This window comes from Gallinula chloropus, assembly GCF_964237585.1.
Source record: "Gallinula chloropus genome assembly, chromosome: 3".
Classification (NCBI taxonomy): domain Eukaryota; kingdom Metazoa; phylum Chordata; class Aves; order Gruiformes; family Rallidae; genus Gallinula; species Gallinula chloropus.
In genome coordinates, this window is record NC_140087.1 from 79,925,379 (window position 1) to 79,939,739 (window position 14,361).

Here is a 14,361-nt window from a genome sequence, read left to right on the forward strand (position 1 = left end):
TAAATCAAGAATTAACATGACTCCTCAGCTTTCACCAAGTACACACCTTTAGAAAGACTTTTGCTTGATTAATGAAAATGTGGTTTGGCCTGAAGTTCTGTTATCCTCTGTGTTTTTCAACATGCCTTTATCTTTCTGTCACGTGCTACACAAGCCTCTTCTAATATCATGGGTATCACAGTCACAAAGATTGATAACTTAAAATGATAAAAGTTACCAGGGTAGATGCACCAGCTTTTCATTCCGTGTATCGTGATAAAAACTTCAGTATTCAAAGTACAAAAGCTAAACTCTCCTTGAAATTCCATTATACAAATCACAGTTGCTTATTGCACTAAAGTGTAGTGGAGGGGCAAGTCTCTTTTGTAAAAGATTTAAGAAAATTCTGACACTTCCAATCCTTTTAATTAAAGCTCTGCTCTCATGACTCATTTATGTCACTTTAAAATGTAGACGTATATCAAGCTAGGTTGTGGGTGTGCCCTGATACCATGATTTACTCTCCATTGCTGGCCTGACTTATCAGTTAAAACAATTTAAAACACATGGGATATATATATATATTTTTTTTTTTTTTTGACCTAACAGGCAAAATCAAAATGGATTTAACCCCTCCAGTTTGAGAGTTGCGTGGGATTTAGCCACACAGCTCTCATTAAAGTCAACGGAAGTTCAGATCCTTGGGTGTGGTATGGCACCCTTCCATGTAATGCTTATAAAGCTGGAGGCTTTGCATGTCTGCGGGGGCAAGAGAGTGAGCAAAAATACCTTATCTAGTGGGAGACCCTGCCATTATGCTGACTTCAGGGGATTATCTGACCCGATACCTCAGCTAGCTACAGTAGGGAACAGGTTGGTGGGCTAGAAACCAGATGGTGATTTCCCCCTGAAACTCTGAGGCAAGCAGAGCTTCTATCACTTTGGAGCAACCCACTTCTTGTAGCTGTTCTCAAAAACAGGCCACCCATGACATGCTGTGCCAGCTTTAACTTTTGGGTGACTTTAAAGGGCTGTGTCAGGTTGGGCTCAGCGCTGTAATCAATCTGTTGGTCACAAAGGCACAGCTAAGCAGTCAATGCCTCCACTGGACTACAGCATCAATCAAAGATTGAGTCTTAAGTCTTAAGTTCATTAACATAATGCAAGCAAAACTCATGAACCGCTGAGACCATTCAGTTAGTCGGGTTGGCCTTAGCAGCTATTATGTTTATGCTCTATAAAAGATCTGCTCATCTTTACATTTGAATGCAACTCAAGGTGTTGGTTGTTGCTCTTTAAAAGCCACAGACGGGTGCATTGAAGAATGTGGGAATGTTGCCACGAAAGATTTTCGCCCCACATGTGGTTCTGGAGATATATACCTTCCTAAAACAAACTTTCCTAGAGGGCATTTTGAACTTTTTTAAGGCTTGCAGCAATGTTTCAACTTGCACCAAGCTCTATTGCCTTTTGCATATTTTCTCAGTTTTGAAGAGAGCTTGGGAAAGACTTCCAGGAACTGTTATGTGAAAACAGGCTGACTCCTGCATTTCAGCATCTCCAGCAGCTCCTGCTGAGTTATCTGCGTACAGTTCTGGGCTCTGCCTCAAACCCATTCTGTGACCTGGGGTAAAGTTGCTTATTCTCTCTCTATTCCTCACTTTTCCAATGTTAAAACACAGCTGATAATGCTTCCTTTCTTCTGTGTAATGTCCTGTCCACAGAGACCATCAGCTTCGAGCGAGTCTTTGCTACAAGGCAGCATTTGTTCCATGCCTACAACACAGGGCTGAGATCCCACTAAAGGCTCTAGGGGTACTGGGCTCTAGGCCAAGGTTCGGATAAGCTTGGTTTTTGGTTCAAACAAAGGTTCTCCTCACAGGCCATCACATTCATTATTTTGCCCTGTGGTGAAGTTAATGCTACATCTGTGATGTCACAGCTGTTTCCAGGACAACAGGTTTATGACTTCAGTGTAAAGTCAAATGGAAGGAGAAGCTCAGGGACATGAAGGAAAGCTCTTATTCAAATCAGAAACATCTGACACAATAACAGAGAAGAGAAATGGCCATGAAGGTACATTTCTTTTATTGTTATACATGTTTGTGGTTTCTTCTTAAGTTTTCAACAACGTGTACTTCTTCCATCACATGTTTTAATAGCTACTCTTCCACTTACGTTTCTTTAGTTAAAGCTGTTTTCTTTCTTCTTTTAAATAAAAAGATAAATTTAATACCATTTGTTTAACTAGTTAATGAATGCCTTTGCCTTTTTTCAATTAGGTTTAATTTAATAGGAGTAAATTTGGAGTTCAGTATAGTCTTCCTTCTGATGCCAAATATGAATGATACTATTTCTGAACAAACAGGGGAACTGTTAAAACTGTGGCTTTCCATACTGAGCAGAATAGGCTTTCAAAGAAGAAAATAAAAAAAAACCCACATCAAAGATTTTTGAAACAGGGATTTAAAAAAATAAAAAGATGCAAGAAGGCAAAGCTATTATGGAATAGAAATAAATATTGGGCAGAGTAATGTAAAGACTCAGAAGCTTTTCATTGTGTGTTTTTTCCTTTGTTTGCTGTTTGTTGTTTTTCCTTGAACAGCAACCTCATCAAACACAGAAGTCTCTCCGTGGATTAAGGTACCACCAAAGTACAGGCTGCAAAGTGGCACTGATACAGCTCCGTGTTTGTCCAACGTGGGAACCTTTGCAGGAGCTATCCCTCCTGTAGTCTCAACAAGGAATTCCCAGGAGTGTCTAGAGGTGGAGATGATGCCTAAAGGAAGCCTGTGAAGTTTACAGTCCATCCTTGTTAGCAAGTCTAAACACATAAATTAGCCAACTCAAAGACCCTGAGAGCCACACTAAAAATTAGGATGAACAGCAAAGCTTCTGTTTACATGTCACTTTTTGATTTGCTGAAAGTGCTTCATAATGGTTGCCAATAATAAAGTTTCAGGTGAAAAGTTTTCAGGGAGCTACTGTGCAACCAGAACTGACTAGGTTAAACATGTCTCTTCTACACTTCTTGTTTCACAGATAGTTGATTGAATTAGTTAATCAAGACAGCTATTTCTAGCTGGAATTTTCAAAGAAGCCACAGGAATTAGGTAACCAAATTCAGTGAGATTTGGATACTTAACTCCCTTAGACTCCTTTGAAAAGACCAACTATAAATGCTCATCTCTTCAATTGCAATTACTTGTACTCACAGGATTATGAGTGCAGCTGTTTACAAATGCATGGCTGCAAAAGCAGGTATGGCATGAGAACAGAGATTTGTCCATGCATAGCATAGTATATGAAAGTATACAAGCAGTGGCCATACATTTAAACTATCCTTAAAGTAAAAATACCAGTAGAGTTAGTAATATCTCTGAAGCTAGTAAGAGCTTCTTAAGTGTACCTAATTATAATAAATTAGATATACGTACCCAAATATACATATGCACAAACTTATAATATATAAAAATATATACATATGCAGATATAAAAGTATATGCATGTATATAAAAAGCCAGATGTGAACCTGAGTGTAGACAGTTGTTTGGGTTTGTATGCATTTTTTCTTTGCAAAACAGTAAATTGTAATAGCATTTGCTACTGGGAAAAGGGGTGGTTAAGCTGCTGTGATAATGTCCATGATCTTATCAAACATTATGAGGAAATGCCTTTCTCAACAGGTACAGAATATAGGCAGTACGGACGTAACTTCTTTTTAAGCAATACAGAAGGAAACACTGTAGCAGAAGTATCATCCAGAACAGGAACCATCTGATGGGTTAAGAAGTAAAACCAATAATCTACAAATACTATAAAAGACAACCTTCCAATCAACAAATCCTGACACTGTGTCCCTGTACCTGACTGCAGGGCAAAAGGAAACAGCCCTGGCTTGATAGAGGCTTTGGGTGTTAATTACAAAAATATGGCACAGCCTTCCAATTCATCCGTGGTGCTGGCTCCCAGTAAAACGATGGAGTTACCCAGGGGCACTCCAGCATGAGCAGTTAAACCTTGACCCGACTGAAGGGAAAGACAAAATACAGGACCTGTGAATGCCTTCCCTGAGCATGGCACAGAGCTTTCACAACATGACTTCCTCCTCCCTTGCAGTCCACTGTCTTTACAACTACTGCAAGTGGTCAAATCCGTTTTGCCTACAGGAGACAAGCCCTACCTTCTCATCCAGCAAAGCACTTGCCAACATGAGTAATCTCAGGCCTACAAACGCTGCTTGGGAATACTCACATGCTCAGAGATACACATGGACTTAGGCACTTTGTTATGAAGGGAATCTCAAAAAGGAGAGTATATCCCAAAGCCAAAGAAGCGGGAATGAAGAGCGTCCAAGCCAAATCCTGTTTGTTAGCGGACAACATTTTTTTTCTATTAAAAACTGCCAGGACTGTAATTCCATGTGTTCACAGCAAGAGTGCTGGCTGGTAAACTAATCCAAAATATACAGAAGATCAATTTCTTCTAATAAGGAGGGTCGGTGACTTTCCATTAGCGTGAGTCACTGAGTTCTCCAAACCCTCAAGGTGTAGTAGAGCAAATGAAAATGAGGTTAGCTGAGGAATGCAAAGAGATATATGGCACATACAAACCTTTAGCTTCACTCCAACATCCATATGTGGCCATAAAATATAGGTTCTTCAATGTAAAATGTATAGATTTCCCTCTACAACAAAGGCATAAAATATCTCACTCCCAAACAAGTATTTGAGCATACGAACATGATCTTTCACTTCATCTAGGACTACCCACCCAGTAAACCAAGCTGTATTCTTTCTGGGTGGCTCAGAGAATAGCATATTACAGTGGAAACACCCATTTATTTCATTTACTGCCATTTATAATATTTTCCACTATTTGCAGATAATGAATTCATCCACTTTTTGCCAAGATTATGCAGCCTGTTTTATAGCCAAAATTATCCAGAATCCTTCTAAAAATGTGTTACCCTTCATTTTCCATGATTGCTTAGTGGTTCTCTTGGAGCAGGACCAAGATCAACCATATTAACAATGCACAGCAATAACCAAAGTGTCATGCTCCTACTCTGAGCAGGACGAGTGCCATCGAGCTGGTCCTTAAAGTATGCACGACTCAAGAGCATAAATGTTCAGGTTAATTAAAGCCATTAGATGAGAAACAAGGAATTACTTTTGGAGTTCTTTACACATTCTACAGTGGTCTTCTCATACTGGTATACACATTTTAAATTACCTGACGTTTTCTTGGCGCCCCTGACCCTTCAGTTTTCCAGGATAAATTGTCTTTGTAGAATATAACACAATGGAGACCTACGATGTGTAACACGCCTGAACAGACCTAGCTCCTGACCCTTAAAACACTGACACACATTTTTAACATTACACACCATGAGCAGCCCGTTCAGATTCAACAAGGCCTCAGACAGCGGGTGATAAAGGCATTCTGTGACCAGGCCCACACATGGCGGAGCTGCACCAAGCCACAGGCACAGCAAGAAGAAAACAGTTGAAAGGGGACAAGTCCCTTCTGGGATAAGGTGTATTGGGTTAGCACTGATTTCTTAATAGAGTGCTTCCCGCTCCCTTCACTAGCTTGGCTGTGCTGGCATGCTATGAAGGGTGGAGCTGCAGCACCACTCACTCCCTGCTCCGCACAAGCAGGAGGGAGAAACAGGCCAGTCACATCTGCTCTTCCCTTGTGCGGGGTCTGGCAGTCTGAAAATCCCATGCAGGGGAGAAACAGGGCTCCTTGCCATCACCAGGCTCAACAGCTGGGCCCAGCATGTAAAATGAAGCACACACAAATCTTTGCAGGAATTCCTTAATATTCAGCCTGAGGGTTTGATCTTGGAGGCTCGGGACCCCAAATGCAAAGAGTGATCCCTGCCCAGAGGTTCCAGTGGTCAGTGTTGATAGCAGTAACAGAAGTAATCATATAATTATAAACAAAGGATAAACAACACAAATCCACTGTCATTTTTATAATTTCATACCAAAAGTAAATGAGTGCAACAAATACCTTAACAGCCAAGTCTTTGTTTCTTAACATTATCACTATTTTCTTTGGCACCACAGGAATCTTTTAGTGGGAGCTAAGAAGAGGAAGGAAAAATTCTGGTTCAGCAAGAGTCCCTGTAGCAGCCAAACTGTTCTTCACCCAGATCCCCATTGATCTGCCAGACTGAAGCTGAGCAGCTGGTACTGAATAAGTTAATCAGCTACTGCGTGTGACTGGAGATCGGGGAGAGGCAGAGGAGCCACACAGCAGGTTGAGTTATGGCCACTGGAACAAAAACAGGTTGTCATGATATAACTGAAGATTTCTTAGCACTGACAACTGACAGCACTGCAATAAATATTAATACTCCAAACTCCTACTTGGATTCCCATAAATACTCCAGCCTTTGCCAGGAACTTCTTTCCCTTTGGCCACTCTATTCAGTTTTACCATACATAGCTGGTTGGGCCCTTTATAATTTCTCCCTTCCTCACTCTACATGCAGCACCCCAGCACCACCACTTTACCTTTTCCTATACAGCAGGCTCCACTGATATCACCTGATCAGCCCTGGCTCAAGCTTCCCCAGCCAACCCAAAACATACAGACTTTTTCCTTTTCTGGCTCCCTCCCAGTAACGTCTTGAGGCCCTAATACTCATCCAGTTGATCTCGACAGAGCAGGATCTCAGATGATTAGCTTTATTCAGATGGGTTTGTTTAATCTTAATCTTCCTCTTTCTCTCGCTTTTTTTTTTCCCTTTTTTTTTTTTCTCCAGGCTCTTTGATTCCCTTTCTGGTTCTTCTCAGGGTCTCCAAGTTTCAGGCACTTCTCTAAACACCCTCTAATGTTTTGACTTCTGATGGTTAAATTTAAACAAAACTTAAAAGCTTTTCCAACTATTTTTACTCATTCTCAGAGCCATTTATCAATCCCATAGAAAGCCTGGATTCCCCCTATATAAATGGATCATATGTAGCTAATGTGTAACCTCCCTTATCCCACAAAGACAAGAGTTTGGCCCCTTCCTTCTGGGTAAAACAACTAGAAGCCACTGAACCTTTCATGTTCGAAACACAACCATTTTTAGGATATGTCCTGCCAGACCCACCACTAAGGTCACAACCAGTCCAGCTCTGGGCCTTTGAGACAGTTAGGGTGCTCTCATGGATGCTGCAATACATTCTGGCTGCAAAGGTAATCATCTTCTTTGCCCTGGCCTGAAAGGTCCCATGAGGTAGACACTCTAATCTGGACAGCTGCATAACAACTCTTCCCATGTCTAAGGTGTATTTCCTTTCAAAGCCCAGCTGCAGGCAATACGAGCTATATGCTTGCTGCTCCTCTTGTCTGTCCAGTTTCCCCAACAAAAATTCTGATGTGCACTTCTTGCCCTTACTGGAATCACAGAGAGGCATATGAGAAGGAAGATCCTTCTCAGATCCTCTAAACATGGTCCAGCTGCCACTAAAAAGGTATCCTGACTTGAATTTTTTTTTTTTTTTATAATTTTTTGACAGACAACTACTCCATGCTTTTGTACAAAGCCATAGGAATTTTATTCTTGGACCAGTAGATAACCACAGCACATCTCTCCCAAGTTTCCAACACCACAACCATTTTTCTCAATTTTGAAACTTTAAAGGAAGAATGTTGCTTTGGCTTCACAATTTTACACAACTTGCTAGAACCAGGGGAGAATGTTACAATACCAAGCCACATGAAATGGAAACATTCAAACAGACCTTTGAGCTGGATCCCCTGCTTCCACCAAGCTGCACTCAGCACATGCCTGAAGAGTGTCTGGTTTGGGCAAAAGATGGGTTTTTTTCTGACCTCAAGTTCTGGTGGCCAGTGAGAGTGATTTGACCTGCCAGTGCAATTAAGAACTGCCTCAAATCTGCTTAGAATTAAATCCCTGGCTTGGGACCTCCCCAGGACTTTCTGACAGGTAGGGATAACTGAAGCCCTGTGCTCTGTGCTGTGCTCAGGGACCCAGGAGTTACCCTGTCACACTGACATGAGCAGCTCTTTCCTAACACCTTTGGCAGGAGGTTCCTGAAGCTGGCTCTGCGGGTTTCGCTGCCAACATAGCAGTGCAGGACAGGAGAACAGTTCCAACGAACCGTTTCCCCTAAGAGGAAATGAGAAGAGAGACTGAAGCCACTGGCAAGCCATATATTAGGCATTTTGGTTAAAAGCAGCTAGACTGCACTTTGGAATAACTACTTTTTGCAGAATGCTTTGTTCTTCTTCTGCATACATCATGCAATGCTTTCAGTCTTCCAAAACTGTTCATTTCTATCACAAATTTCCACATCACAGCAGGGCTTAAAACACAAGAGAGGTATTTAAGTGAAGTTCTGCTCCTGTAGACAAGCTGGCTCAGTCACTGCATTTCAGAGGGACACAGCCCAGTTATAAGAATATAGGAATGTGGATAGAGAAAAACATGTTAGCAGAAATCAAAACCAGAGATTCAAGAGAGACGGACTTCCATAAAAAATGCCTGTACTGGGGTCTGCATGGCTCAGAGAGTCTTACAGTGGAGTTGCTTTTGTGAGCACAGTATTCAGCCCTCGGACACCTGAGGTACCCCATCTCAGGCTGAGCATTCCTTACGCTGGGTTGCTCTGCTTCCCAGAGCAGGGCTAGCTATTCCCTAGTCCCTCTTGCCTTCAAAGTAGGAACAAAACCAGCTACAACCCAGTATTAGTTAGGTCAGGAACCCATGTCATGGTGCTAGGAACACGTAAAATACATGTATCACATATCTGCCCCAACAAATGTAAAAACCACACATTTAATGTAAGTAAAGTTTTAGTAGGTAATACTACATCATGTGGTGGTTCAACACAACTTGAATTCATGCTACAACATCACTTGAAACAGTGATTTCAAATCACTGGATTTGAAAATGCTTTACAATGCAAATGCTGTAAATACAGAGAGAAGCCAAGGCCAGGAGTAGAAATGAAACACAGGCAAGAAAAGGGAGACACCATTTCAACTGAGATGAAGAGCCGATGAAGAGACAAAGGAAAGTCTTCCCAGGTGGCTGGTGCTGTAAGAAGCCTCTTGGTCTGAAGCTGGCCATACTGGATAAAGAGAGAGAGGTTTTGGGGCAATAATTTGCCTTCATTAAGGTACAAGAAAGAAAAAATCTTTGCAAGGCAGAGATTCCTCTCACAGAGAGGCAGTCTGTTGGTGAGCCCTCAGATGAAGCTGAAAGCAAAAAAGACACAGGCTGCACAGAGAGCCAATGCATTCTGAAAGAATCACTGAAGTATCTCAAGGAAGTACTGATGGTTACGTAAAAGCAGTAGCCTTGCCACAGGATAAATGCCTGAGCACTTACTCAGCCCTCCCAGGTGAGTCTGGCAGCCTTGGCTGGATCTGCATGGTCCCTGCTTTGTTGAGATCAGCACCCCACTCCGATCAATTGAAAGTGACCTTAGAAGTGTCCCTATGGTTGGTGTCCTATCTATAAATCACAGCACAGATGTATCCCACAATTTTGCAAATCCCCTACAACAGTTACTTTGTCTACAACAGTTACTTTGTCTTCCTTAGCTTTGCAGGCTTGGAAATGGCTGAGAAAAACCTACAGACTAATATCTTTAGAAATGGCTTTTAAGAGCTCTTTTTGTGAGACTCCTCACCTGCTCTGTTAGGATGTTCTTTTAATGGCTTTCATATTTCCCATGAAAGACCATAAGCTCCCAAAGTCCTAGCATATCTGCCATTTCAGCACTATCAGGAAAGAGCTGATGAGAATATGATTGTCAGTGATGATTACAAGTACTTTACAAACACGGGAAAGCATGTTCTGCATTAATTACTAATCTGTTTCAGCCAATTTGGCACCATGACAAATGCAACTGGTTGTATCTAACAAGCCAGGGGATCAGGAATAATTTTGTTTCAGTATAGTACGTCCAAGGAGGAGAATCAACCCTTAATCCCAGGTGACTAGTTTCTTTATAAATATATTAGCAACATAATGGAGGGCTTTTTAATGTGATTATAACCACACAAGCAGACCCCAAGCAGCTGCTCTGCTAGTCAAAGGGAACATGGGGGACAATAAGATTTAAGAAACTGAATGAGGGGAAAATGGCAAACCTCTTGCATGGCACACTTAAATGACCTTGCTGCTTGAAAAGAGTTGGAACATGTTGCTTACATGAAAAGAAAATGAAATATGCCCAAACCAAACACTTTGGGCATGCTCATCACTACTTTCTCCTACTGATCCTCTGTCAAAAGTAAGGAAAATAGCCAAATCAAAGAGAACTCAACTTCTCATTTACTAGGGTTAGATTTTAAAGCCAAAAACATTTCACTCATACATTAATGGAGAGGTCATTGTAAAGGATGCCCATATATTATCACACAAATTTTATGTTACTTCAGAGCTGAAACATTCCCTCATTCTGAGTACAATTTAACAGCTCAATGCTGTAAAAAAAGGTGTGCAAGCATGTGTCTGGTGTGTGTGTGTGTGTGTGTGTAAGGGTTGGACTAGATGATCTGTAAAGATCCCTTCCAACCCACCTCATTCTATGATTCTATGATTCTATATATATGTACAGAAAAGGACAACCATGAGGCAGCCACTGGGAATGACCTTACAATGGCACAAGCAAGATTGGAAAAAAAATCTCATTGAGAAATCCCTCTTGGTACATTTGACAGGACTGTTAAAATCACAGGCCTAGATTTTGTCCATGGGAATATCTGGGTTCCCTTTCTTACCTTTAAGATGGCATTCTAACTTACTAAAGAAATTATTTTGCTAAAGCTGAATAAAGTAATGAAAGACAACTGTGTCTGTGTAATTGGCCTATAGACCTCAAAATATAATACTTAAACATATTTTCAAGTCATCTTGTGTCTGTGGTTTGGTGGCCTAAAGCTGAGCTCAGATTTGGCTCTGTGGCTTTGAAAGGAATACAGTACGGTATAGCACACATAGCTGCTACGTGTGCTATAACCTTAGCACAAGGCAAATAATTCCTGAAGTCCAGACCTAATCTGCACAGCTCTGTAATTTTGTTACCAGAGGCCTTTGGCTCACAGTGGCAGACAGACTGATTTTAATGGCTTGGGAATCACACCGCACGTTATTCTTAAACACCTCTTGCACTTTCAGAGCTTCACCTCAGGACACTGTGGCATCAGTCCAGGTGACAGTGTGCTCCATTTTACACAGCTCCATGGAGCACTGAGCTTCATCTCCTTTTTAGCAAACCACTGCTGAGCCCATTGTGGTGGCACAGGAAGTGTTTAAGATAAATATTTATATACACAGGCATGCATTAGCAGCAATACCAAGGTGTGCAAAAAATTTAATTACCCTCTTTTTTTGTGGTTATGATGGCAAGCTAACAAGAGTCAATAAATTCTATCCCATTGTATTGGATGCTGCATGCTTCACAAGATGTGGGCAAGTACCTAACAGTGTTGTCCAAAGCCATTTCCAGCTGTGTAAGTGCATCACCTTCCAGCCAAGTAAATGGAATGTCTTCCTGCCCTTTCTGCATGACATCAATCACTGTCATGAAAGCTCCCGATCTTAAGGCTAGTTGGTGACAACCCTTCTGTAGTGGTTTAACCCCAGCCTGTAACTAAGCACCACGCAGCCACTTGTGCACCCCTCCCTCCACAAAGGAAGGGGAAGGAGAATGGAAAAACCCTTATGGGCTGAGATGAAGAGAGTTTAGTAGTATAAGAAAGGACAACAATAATATGTATATATAAAGCAAGTGATGTACAAATACAATTGCTCACCACCTGCAAAAAAAACCCATTACTGTTTCCAAGCAGCAATCCCACCTCCCAGCTAGTTTCCCCCAGTTTATATACTGAGCATGCCGTCCTATGGCAGGGAATATCCCTTTGGTCAGTCTGGGTCAGCTGTCCTGGCTGTGCTCTCCCAGATTCTTGTGAACCTGGCAGGGCGTGGGAAGCTGAAGAGTCCTTGACTTAGTGTAAACACTGCAACTACCTAGCAACAACTAAAAGGATTTCTGAGTTACCAACATTATTCTCATCCTACATCCAAAGCATAGCACAATACCAGGAGCTAGAAAGAAAATTAACTATCCCAGCTGAAAGCAGGACAAGTGCACATAACTGGGGATGTCATATGATCCCCTGACACCTTTGCATTTTACTAATGATAAGCACTGTCTGTGATGCACTAAAAATAATGAGACTGTGGGGAGAATTAAGTGTATCTCTAGTGCCTGATTCACGAGAGCAGTTAATGCTGTGATTAAGTCCATGGCTAGTCAGGACAAGACAGCTTATGTTTAAAGAGAGCTAAGTATGTCCGGTAATATCATCCTGAATAACACCAACCTCCAGAATTGGGTCTGTACCAAGACTGTGGAAGGATATCTGTAAGGAGCTAAAAGTCATTACAACCCTAGCTGTCTGGTGCTCAAAGGATAAAATGTGCTTTCTTGAACTGGCTTTAATATAAAATATAGCAACCTGCATGATTTTAAACCTATGTAATTTTTAAAACTCTAAACCAGAGGATTACCATTGCACACATTTCCTCTCCTAAAGAAAGAATGAAAAAGTTTGCATGGGACAGCTGTTAGGCACGCTGAACAACACACTGCTGGCAGGGCTCTCAGAGAGTCGTAATAGGTGTCTATCAGAATCCATACAAAACCGACTAACAAATGCTGGAATTAAAAATAAAGACATGCAGAGAGACAGGGACTTTGAGCAGCACAGTATTTCAGATCAGCTTACTGAAAGCTTCAAAAATCACCAGCTTTCTAGTCTGAAATGCGTCAGCAATCGTTTCATTTTTATCAAAACACAATTAGGCTGTGGTGAATGACAGCATAAATCTTAAATAGGAAAGATACAGGATGAAAGACCACCAGGGTGGAACATAACTGTAAACCTCTCCATAAAACTGCATTTGAGTTCTGATCATACACACAGAAACTCCTTTAAATGATCCAGCAAGAATAACTCACTGACTTCCAAAGAAAGTGTTACCAATTAAGTGCAAGAAACTTCAACAGTCAATTTTAATTACGCTGAGATTCACCAATCAATTCCCAGCTCAAGCTAAAGTTTTTACTAGAGACAACTGGAACCAATTTACATGCTTTTATGTTGCGTCTAGACTTTAATAAATGGTCTAAGCACGGAGCAATTCTATGCCAGTATCAAACTAGTTTTCATGTATAGTGAGAAAACACACCAGCTTCTCTGAATTTCCCCAGTCTTTGTGTCTTGAAACGTTCCCCTGAGAAATGATTGCAAAGGTTATGGAGTCTATTACATAAGCACCACTGTGGGGATTGCTTATAATATGTACCAAGCTAGTGATGCCACAGATTGTCCTCCAGCTCAGCGCTTTAATCTAGCAGATGCAAAGCACACGGAGCCAGCTCTTCCCTTTAGTGTGAAATGGAATTGCTTTTCTGTTTACAAGACATCATTCCTAGTGTCAACCCAAGTCTCTCAGACAAAAAAATATCTAAACAATATGGAACCATCCTGGCCAGCGACAAGTATTGGAACTGATGTCCCAAAAGGGTAAATTTAAGCAATCTTTCAAACACCTAAAACCCTTTTCTTTCTCTTCTGTCACTCCTTCTCTGTACCTCTATGGTCCTGAATAAGCTGTGGGCTACTGTGCTAAAGGACCTGAGCATCCAGTCGGTCTGGCAGCCGTGATACAGAGGAAAATGAAGCACCTGGTTGCTAGATTGTTTAAATACTGCAGAGCTGCCGCAGCACACTCCATAGTACTCCAGCTACATGAGACTCACCACCACAGCACCACTTTGATCATTGCTGTAGGTCATGGAATCACTCTGAAACCAAAACAGTCCTGTTAAAAAATTAAGTTGAATTACCATTTAGGGAGCTCTGTTGCCTTTTTTTTTTTTTTTTCTTCCCTCCCTTCCTTCATTTTAAACATGCCTGTCAGGAGTGTGAAATTCTATGCATTTATCACTACCCTGCTGATCAAAGCTTGTTAAATTAAGAAAGATATATTTAATTAAAAGAATTGATAAACATTTGTATACTTGTATTCAGAGGGCACTGTATATAATTTTAAATTTAAAAAATGAGTGGTTGCTTTGGTGATTCAGAGCCTCCTAAGCTGTTTCCCACAGGTTAATGTCATACTAATAACCCTCCACCAAGTTCTCCATGCCAGAGGTCTGACAAAGTTGTGCCTCCTTGTTCTGGAAGCAACACAGGGATTTACCTACTACTCTATTTTAGGGAAAGGCAGTAAACAAGTTCAGAAGTGCTGCACGAGCTTGGCCAGCACTAGAAATAACAGTAACGATACAATTTTGCAGTAGCACACAGCCCTTTGGTGCAGACACAAAC